The 10440-nt window shown below is 38.2% G+C and overlaps 1 long non-coding RNA gene across 1 annotated transcript; it reads left to right on the plus strand.

The window, feature by feature from the left end:
- The first annotated feature begins 1539 nt into the window (after positions 1-1539).
- Positions 1540-5903, plus strand: LOC142605874 (uncharacterized). Its single transcript, XR_012839117.1, has 2 exons — positions 1540-2100; positions 5378-5903. It is a non-coding gene; the product is annotated as an uncharacterized LOC142605874 (long non-coding RNA).
- The last annotated feature ends 4537 nt before the right edge of the window (positions 5904-10440 follow it).

Raw genomic sequence — 10440 nt, forward strand, 5'->3', positions numbered from 1 at the left:
AACATAGCCTCCAAACTTAGATCAAGGGTTAGTAGATCAAAAGTTTATCCATGTAATTTTCAATTTTTAGATTGTAATTAGGAAACAAAGCTATGTACTTTATCTTATATTGTATTTAGGACCAAAGCCATGTAATTTTCTTATGATCAATGTAAATTCAATTGAAAATTAATAAAATGATGAATTTTTCAATTTTGGTTTTCTTATTTTTCCAATAATTAAATAAGTGGCGACTCCATTGTAAAACCCTTGATCTAAAAGGGAAAATATAACTAGTCGAACCTCCATTTTGAGAGGCAATAACATGACTCCACCCATTTACGTGGATTTGGCCCAACAACCTATAAAATGGGCTGGGGGCGCGGTTTCTCACAAGTGTAAGTATGAGAAGGTTCACAAGCTCTACAACAGATGTGGTTTAATTGGGCATACATGAAGCCAGTGCACATAGAGCATGGACGAAATTGAAACAATGCTTTTCCAACAAAGATTTTGCATTCAGGACCTTCATTAGGTAAATTACAATTTTGATACACTGGAACCTCAATTTGGAAACTTCCTACTTGCTTTTTTTAATTGTAGAAGGAGATGGACTACACAAATTAGATTTGGCTTTAGACATCATATGCCTCATGCCCGAAGCCATAACCCACCACCTAGGCCTTATCCTTCCTCCTCTGATAGTCCTTCCCATTCACATGCAACTCCATCTTGCAGATACCCTGACCCTGTTTCTCCTAATTTGCATAATCTAGATCCCAGTACATCAACATAGAGGCATCTGTTTAGACAACCACCACACAACCAAGACACAGTATAAACCAATTTGAACTCTGCCATTAACTCCTTTAACCTTGCCCACCAACCAATGCCTAACACTCCTCCCAACTCAACTGCTTCTCGGTTCCACCCTTTTGAACCTAGCAATACTCTTAACCCTCTCTCTAACCAAGCCTCGAGTGCCTCTTTTGCCTTAAGCCCTCCTGGGCTCCCAACAAGCCCTTCCAATCTCAGATGGGCATGGATTGGGAATGAGGGGCCTTTTACAACTACTGGCTCTCTACAGGACAACCAACACTTGGTATTTGACACTGAAAGTGAATCCAGTATGGCCATTATATTTAATTTGGATAGTCTAAATAGAAATAGACTTAAGGTACTGCCAGCTTCAACTTGGAATAGGGGACAAATACTTGAATCTCCTGACTTTATAGCTGAAGCCCTGGACTGTAGAGTAAACTGAGACAAATTAAGGTTTGAAAGAGGAGATTCTAGCAGGGGGCCCCATCTCTCTCGGGCCCAGTCTCATTCTTAGGACCATATCCTTAGGCCGGACCCTGTGGCCCATCAGGAAATACCAACTAGTATGGTTGATCCCTCTGTTATCCATGATGGCCTTGATCCAAGTCCTTGGATTACTGATGGTGCATACACCCTTAGCTCTCCAGGCCCAATTGTTGTTGATCTAGGCCCAACCTCACCGACCTCTATACAGTCTGAACCTTGTCTACAATTCTAACTTCGTATTGAGGACTGTGAAAACTCCCAAAGTGTGGTGAAAGCTCCCAATTCTAAATCAAGAAAGAGATTCTGCAGAGAGATAGGGAGGTAGAAACATCGACAGAAACTGTTGTGTGGATATTTCTCTGATTCAATCAATTCAAGAAAGCAAAAGGAGGTTATATCTTTGGAGGATACTGTGGAACCAAGCTATGTGGTTCAGGATGGAATTTTGGCAGATTCATTCAACACTGGCTCTGCCTTTCGTGATGGGTTCTGGGAAGTTGACCACCATCAGCTTCCCTCCCAACCATGAGAGTTATTAGTGGAACTGTAGAGGTTTAGGCAAATCCTCTGCAGTTCTACAATGTCAGAAAATTGCCTGCGAGTTTCAGCCTAATGTTCTATTTCTTATGGAAACTCAACTAGCAAATAATAAAGCTAAAGATGTTTGGAATAGGTGTGGTTTTTTTGATGGATGGGTGTACCCAAGAGATGGTCTGAATGGAGGTCTTATGCTTGCCTGGAGGCCAAATCTGCAACTTCAAGTCACTTATGCTTCAAAACACCTGGTGCACACAAACTTGCTAGATAACAAAGGTGCTTCTCTGTCCATTACCTTTGTTTATAGTCATCCTATGTTAGCCAAGAGGGAGGAAGTGTGGTGTAAGTTAAAAGAATTAAAACTAATTTCCCACCCCAATTGGCTTTGTATTGGGGACTTCAACCAAGTCCTCAATACTGAGGATAAATTTTCCTACACTTAAAGATCAATTCCTAGGGCAAACACTTTACAAATCCTTATATCTGAATTAGCACTTTGTGACCTAACAGCCTTTGGTCAAAGTACACTTGGATGAATAGGAGGGAGGAAGGTAGTTTTGTTATGGAGAGACTTGATAGGGCCTTTGCAAGTATTGATTGGATAAATGCGTATCCAACTTATGTTCTTAAAAATCTCCTTATTATAAGATCTGATCATGGCCCTATTGTCCTTGATTTTTATTTTCAGCACTCTTTCCATAGGAGACCTTTTAGATTTGAACAAATGTGGACATCCCATCCTTTGTGTAAGGATGTGGTGCAACAAGCTTGGGATTATAGGTCTATAGGATCTAGAGCTTACCAGTTGAGGTCTATCAAATGTGAGGAAATCTTTCTTATCCTAGAATAAGGAAGCTTTTGGGAGAGTAGAATAGGATATAAATCGTAAGAGGGAACAACTTGAGAAATTACAAAGTTCCATTCACAACTTAGAGGATGTTAGAAAGGAGGAAGAGTTAAGGATAGAGCTGGAAGCTCTCATGAATAGGGAGGAAGTGATATGGTCCCAAAAAGCTAGGTACAATTGGACTATTCTTGGAGATAGGAATACCAAATTTTTTCAGACAGTAGTGAAGCAAAAAAGGGCAAGGAACCAGATTCTTCAACTAAAAATTGAGGATGGTAATGTTATGGAGGATCAGGAAACCATAGAGAAGTTATTGGTTGATCATTTCAAAAATTCTTATGAAGGAATTGTCTCCATTACCTTGGATTACATGTTAAGTGAATTACAGAATCTTCCCATGCCCCAACTGACTTCACAACAAATCCTTGATATGAACAGGCCTATCACAAATTGGGAGATTAAATCCACTGTATTTCAATTAGGATCCCACAAAGCCCCTAGACCTGATGGAATCCCTACTTTCTTATACCAGCACTATTGGGATATTGTAAAGTATGATATTTTCAAAACTGTACATGCTTTCTTCCATTCAGGGTCTCTATTCAAAGCCCTTAACAATACCTTTATCACCCTTGTCCCTAAAACTTCTTTTCCTGAGAATGTTCATCAGTTTAGGCCTATTAGTCTATGCAATGTGGTTTACAAGATAATTGCTAAAATATTAGTCAATAGGCTTAAACCCCATATGGATCAGCTTATTACCCCCTATCAGAATGCTTTCATCAGAGGAAGAAACATTTCAGATAATATCCTGATAGCTCATGAAATTTTTGACCTCATGGGTAGGAAGAAAAGAAGGAAATTAAGCTTTGGAGCTTTAAAAATTGATACGCGCAAAGCTTATGACAGAGTGGATTGGAGATTTTTGAAAGCTGTCCTAATTACAATGAAGTTTAGTCCTAGGTGGGTTGATTGGATTGTGGAATGTGTGTCATCTGTTGAGTATACCCTGTTAGTCAATGGTTGCATGACTCAGTCCTTCACTCTCTCAAAAGAGCTTAGGCAAAGGGATCCTATATCTCCCTACCTATTTCTTTTGTGTGCTAATGTGCTTTCCATTGCTCTGTTGAAAGCTAAACAAAACAAGGGGTTGAAAGGGATTAAGATTGGAAGAAATGGTTGCTCCTTTGCTCATCTGCTATTTGCTGATGACTCCCTATTTTTCTTCAAAAATGATAACAAGTCTATTCTCACTTTACAGAATACACTCCAATGGTCTTGTTCCCTATCTAGATAGAGTATCAACTTTATCAAATCAGACCTATTTTGTCCTCCTAACATGCCTAGTGAAGCTCAAAGTAACATGGCCAGACTTCTCCAAGTAAACCTCGTTCAAAACCCAAGTAAAAGGGTTGGACTTTAAACTCAAAGGGAAAAGGGTGTCTGACTTTAAGTTTTTGGAGAATAAATTGCTATCCAAGCTCCAAGGGTGGAAAGCAAGGCTGCTTTCCCAAGCTGGAAGGGGAACCCTTATTAAATCTGTCCTCCAATCTATTCCCATGTACACCTTCTCTTGTTTCAAAGTTCCTGAGACTACTTGTAGGAATCTAGACTCTATTGTGAGAAATTTCTGGTGGGGACATGATCATGGAGTTAAAAAATTACATATGGTTCACTGGGATAAATTATGCCAAAGTAGGAAAAATGGGGGTATTAACTTTAGGAAATTCAACCTCATGAACCAATCAATGCTTGCAAAACAATTTTGGAGAATTGCTCATAACCCTCAATCGCTTTTGGCAATAACCTTCAAAGCCAAATACTATCCTAGCAGCTCCCTCCATGACTGTGTCCCAAAGCCTCACCACTCTTGGTTTTGGAGAAACATAGTAAAACAGGATGGTTCAATCCTAAAGGAAGGAAGATGGTGGGTGGGTAGTGGTTGGCATATACCTCTTTAACACCTTCACTGGTTTCACTGCCCTGCCCAAAACCTCCTAAATCCTAACCTAGTTTCAGGTTCTGTTGCTAACCTCATTAATCGCACTACTGGAACTTGGAAAACCGATTTGGTTAGAACCGTCTACCCTGAGCCTCAATGTTCTGAAATCCTTCACATTCCTTTACCAAAGACTAGGACTGCAGAAGACAAGCTATTTTGGAAACACTCCTCTTCTGGGGAGTTTGTAGTAAAAAATGCTTACAATTTGCTTCTTAAGGATGAGAATTTGAATGTTCATGGTAATCTCAAACCTTTTCAGATTCCTTGAAAGGTTTGGTTTCTCATCTAGACGGTGAAGGTCCCTTTAAAAGTCAATTTGTTTATTTGGAGAGTATTGCAAAACAATATTCCAACTTTTATTGCCTAAAAAATAGAGGTATTGGCACTCATAGTAGATGCCCTTTGTGCAATGATGAAAAGGAATCCTTATCACATATTTTTCTCCATTGTACCTTTGCCCGAGCTTGCTGGCATGGCTCTGCCTTGTCTGTCCATACCTCTGAGTTAGGTAGCTTAAGTGTACAAACCTGGATTGGAAATTTGCCTCTACAGTACAGTCCGATGGATCAAGAATAGATGGAGTTCCTACAATCCATTTTCACACTCCTTTGGTCAATCTGGAACCACAAGAATATGGTGGTGCATGATGGTAAAACTCCTAACCCAATTGAAGTTATACTAACTGCACAATCCTTATCTTGCAGGTATAGGGATGCTTTTAATGTTCAAGATAACAATGGTTGTCAACTAAGGAAGAGTAGCAAACCTCATTAAAGCATAGGTGGAGCTTGGGACTTGATTGTTAAAATTGCTAGTGCCAGGAAAAGGAGACCCAAAAGGACTGCTTATGCTTATGAAGCAAAAAATTTACTTGGGATTGTCATATTTTTTGGCAGTGATAGCTGTGGAGCACCAACACCTATTGCAGCAACTAAGGAAGCTTTAGTGCAGGCTGCTGTCAAGGCCAAAAAGCTTGGTTTCTGCAGAATTTTGTTTTTGTGTTGTAGTGACAGACTTGTTCAAGTCTGTAATCATATTTGTAATCCTAGTTGGGAGGATAAAACCTTGCTCCATGATCTTGTAAATCTTCAGCATCAAGGTGTGTGTTGTAAAGCTCTTTTTGTTCCCCGAGCTATTCTAGGTTCTGTCTATAAGTATGCTAAGTATGCAATTAATGTTCCTGGTGCTTGTAACTGGACTCATCCAGACTTGGAATAGTTCTTGTGTCTTCCTTTATTGGTATCAAAAAAAAAAATTTTCTTTTTATGTATGTATAATTAAGTGGGCGGGTCGAGTTGTAGCAGGTTGGCAATTTTTCAATCTGTAACCCAACCCAATCAACAATTTTGGGGGTCTAACCCACCCAACCCAAACTGCATAACTCAATGACCCATGTAGGGCGGGTGGATCGGCTGTGGGTCGGGCGGGTTGGTGGGTTAAACGGATATTTTGCACACCTTAATACTAATGCCTAAATAACAGAACAAGGAATATAACAAGGTCGTGGCAAAATAATACAACCACGAATAACAAGATTACAGCAAACAATTCAGTAATAAGGTATCAAGTTAATCATTCATCAACCAAAAAGTAAAACTCGTTTGCCAAAGGAATGGGCTTAGTTTTTCAGCAAACACAAGTCCAAAAAGGGAGCCGATCAATATGGGTAACCTTAGAGAAGGCTTCTGCCATAGAGATTACACACTTTGCAAAAAGGACCTAGATGGCTTAAACTCCAATTCTAAACTTCTTAGAGAGTAAAATTGTCGAGAGGAAGAGAAATGGGTAGCCTATTGATGCACGCCTCTATTCCTATCACTCATGCTTTTCTCTGATTTCTGTATTTTTCTTTTCTCTCCTTTTCTTCCTTGCTCTACTTCTATTTTTTGCCATGCTTGTCCCCCCCCCCTTTTTACTGTTCACAACTATTGCCTTTTATACTCTCTGCCATGATAGGATTTACCATTTTTGCCCCTCAACCGCTTTTGGCTCGTTGTGGGCGTTCTTCCAAGACTGTCCACTTGCCTGCTAGCTGCCCAACCACTATCATTATATTGTGTTGGCTGCACGATGCCTCAGTCCCAGACAAAAATGGATTGTCTTGTCTCTTACCTCTCTTTATTTTCACTACTCTCATCTGGATAAGGGAAACCCCTCTCTCACCTACCTCTATGGCATTGTATCCAGTAATTCTAGCTCATACTTTCTTCTTTTGGGTGAGATGCCATCCCAATAGGACATTTCTCCCTAAAGAAGTTTGAGTGGGAACCCCAAAATAGACTCTCCCTTTCTCCCCACTGCCAGACCACACCCTCTCATACCCTTGACCAGTGGCTTACCTCCAATGTATTGGCTGGGTACAAGTAGGTGGTGACTATGACCTGTGTGTATGCTTCACTTCCGTCTGAATCCATTACGGCCTTCACGCCTTTGCTATTGCCTTCGTGTTTGTCTAATTCTATTGTACGTTCTAGTAGGTGTTTAACTCTTGCGGCGTGAAAGAAATATGGGCCTTTGGGTTCACATTTTCTGCCTTCTATCTCTTCTTTGGACTGGGCATTGCTTGGGTGCAGGCCTTCTCCTTCCTACCTAGCCCATCTTATTTCTTGTGTCCATGGGCCTCTTGGCTGGGGATCCTACCATTCCACTGCATTATTTCTGCTATATCATTACCTCTCTTTTATTTCCTTGTTATTAGTGGGCTTTCGGGCTGATACTCCTACCAGTCCACTTTCCACATCTTTACCTCTTTTGGACTTTACTGGCCAACATTCCTACTATGTCAGCCCACTTTCCACATCCTTACCTCTTTTGGATTTTATTGGCCAACATTCCTGTTGTGCCAACCCATTTAATTCCTTGGGCATTCTCGGCCCATTTACTTCTTCTTTACTTCTTTTACTTCCTTGGGCTTTTGCTAAATCCTTTAGGTTTCCTCGGCCCAATTACCACATCTTTACCTCTTATTACTTTTCAGGCTTATTGGCTTTTAAGCCAACCCAATGAATTTACTAATTCATTTATTAGGCTTCCCCGGCCCATTTACCCCCTCTTTACCTCTTATTGTTCCCATGGGTTTACTGCTTCATTCTTTAGGCTTCCTCGACTCATTTACTTCCTCTTTACCTCTTATTATTCGTGTGGGTCTACTGAATATTATTCCTACCATTCCGGCCTGCTAAGCTTGCTTTTCTATTTTCTCTTCCCATTTTCTTCATATTGTTGGGCTTCTTCTGCTATTGGGCCTTTTGTCAAAAGTGGACATCAACAGATTTGAATGAGAAGTTGGCAAACAAGCTAGTTGGTTGGAAGGAAAAACTCTTATCCAAAGCAAGTAAGGAGATTTTGATTGAGGTTGTTGCACAAGCAATTCCTTCATACACCATGAGTTGTTTCAAGATCCCTATTCTTTTTGTGATGAAATGACCAGTATGGTTTGGAATTATTGGTGGGGACAAATAGGCGACGAGAAGAAAATGACTTGGAATAGTTGGGAAAAATTGTGTTCCAAAAAGCCAAGGTGGTATGGGTTTTAAATTACTAAAGTAGTTCAATCTAGCTTTGTTAGCTAAACAGGGTTGGAAGCTTTAAAGGGAAACTAATTTTCTTGCCTACTAAGTTCTCAAAGCCAAATATTTTCCATAGTGTGAGTTTGTGGAGAAGGTCTTCATATCTATGGAGAAGTATTATGGCTGCACAATATGTTGTCAGAAATGGGGTAAGATAGTGGCTTGGTAATGGTGAGAATATTATAAGATGGCAGGTTGATTGATATTGCTAAATTCAAGGTTTTTGGTGTGACACCAATTAATGGGTTGGATCTTATGCCCAATTTATTGTGTTAGTAACAAAGGATATAAACAATCGAATGACACTATTTTTAAAATTGGATTTGGTGACAATAATGGTGGGTTAACATTTTTGATCGCAAGGTCCAAGGTTTTACCAAATGTCATAGTGATTTAAATAAATTATGATAAACTGGGATAGGTAAAATATTATTTTTTCTACTCCAAATTATTGGTCATATATTTCATTTTGAGATGTCCTAAAAATTTGTCTTATTTCCAAAATTAAAAGTCTAACATTTATTGAGTTTCTTATCACGCCTACCAAGCACAAGCATTTTAAACAATAAAAAAAATTTAGAACTTTGTTTAGACCCATTTTGGAAACTTCTGACTCTCAATTTATTGAGCAAGTATTATTTATTTATTTTCTTAGAAGACACCGTGAAAATAAATAATTAAGAAAAATGATATGTTCATAACATTTTTACAATAAATCTTAAATGACAAGGTTGTTACTAGTTGTTATTGTTGGAGCAAAAAAGTAATTTTAGTGTTAAGTTTAAATTTGAACCAATAACAACTAACCACCTGTGATTTGTTGCAAAAATGTTATAACCTGTGATTTGTTGCAAAAATGTTATAAACGCAATATCTCTCCTAATGAAATAGTCAAAAAAATTTTAACTTAATAACATTACTTAATTTCTTTCAAATCTCCCATTTCCAACTTGTTATAATAATTTGAATTATAATAAATGAAATGAGTGACCCAAGATCAGCATGATCGGACAGAGCTGGTATGACTTCTTCTTTTCTTTTTTTTCTTTCTTTCTTTCTTTTTTTGAGAATGACAGAGTTGGTATGATTTGGCTGCGCATAATGTTGTCCTTTAGATGGGGGATTATTTACAATTAATGATTTGCTTTGACGGAAGAAACTTTATTTAATTCAATGATGACACTTGTGCATTGACCATAACAGAGAACTAGAATAATTGTTCATTGACTATAATGATATTTCTAATCTCAAAGACAAAGTAATAATGAGGTAAAACTTTGAAGAAACACCGGGAAACAAAAAAAAAACAAAAAACAAAAAAGGTAAAAAATCACTCAGCCAAAAAAAAAAAAAAAAGAGGAAATTATGCAAAAATCTGCTGATTTAACTACCCATATTATTAAAGTAAGAAAACCCATGTTGATTAATGATTATGAATTTGGGACCCTCATCCACCCTTGTAAGTTTGAGAGTTGTGGCTCAAATCATGACGCTTTAGTTTTTAATGTTGTATCCACATCCCAAGCAGTTTTGGTAGTTCCACGTCATAGAATTTGGATTTAGGTAGGCCAGAGCAATGATACCGGTACTAGCTTTTTTTCTTCAAAAAAAAAATTCAGTGGTTTGATCCGTTGACCATTTTCATTTTGACTGCTACAGTTTCACTGGTCCAAGACATTGGCTAATTGCTAAGAGAAAAAATAATTGAGTTACCTAGTTTAGAGGTTTGTTAGTTCTTTCACCAATCACTAAATCAATTATCAGACTTAACTAAGCTATTATTAGGCCAGCAAATACTGTATAATTTAATTATGGATTCTTATTAGCTGAATAATTGATAATGTTTTTTTTTTTAATGAGTTCAAGGTAGCTCAATTGATAAGGTCTCTTATTGTGTCGGATATGAGATTTGTGATTCAATCACCATAATATCACCATGCTCTGTCTATGCTCAACCATCATGCAGTAAGTTTGAAATACTTTCTTAACCCAAAAAACAAAAATTGACAATGCTTCTTGTTCTTACAAAAATAATTTAAGTCTGTCTATGGAGTTCTTTTATGTTTCTATGTTCTGTTGATCGCATCTCCACAAATATTTGGTAGACTTTGACATTTCCTAATTGCCACCTACTTATTCTTTGTTCTTAAATTTCAGGTGAAGTTCAAAGATGATCTTAAAATCGTACAAGATATATC

This window comes from Castanea sativa, chromosome 1, assembly GCF_040712315.1.
Source record: "Castanea sativa cultivar Marrone di Chiusa Pesio chromosome 1, ASM4071231v1".
Classification (NCBI taxonomy): Eukaryota; Viridiplantae; Streptophyta; class Magnoliopsida; order Fagales; family Fagaceae; genus Castanea; species Castanea sativa.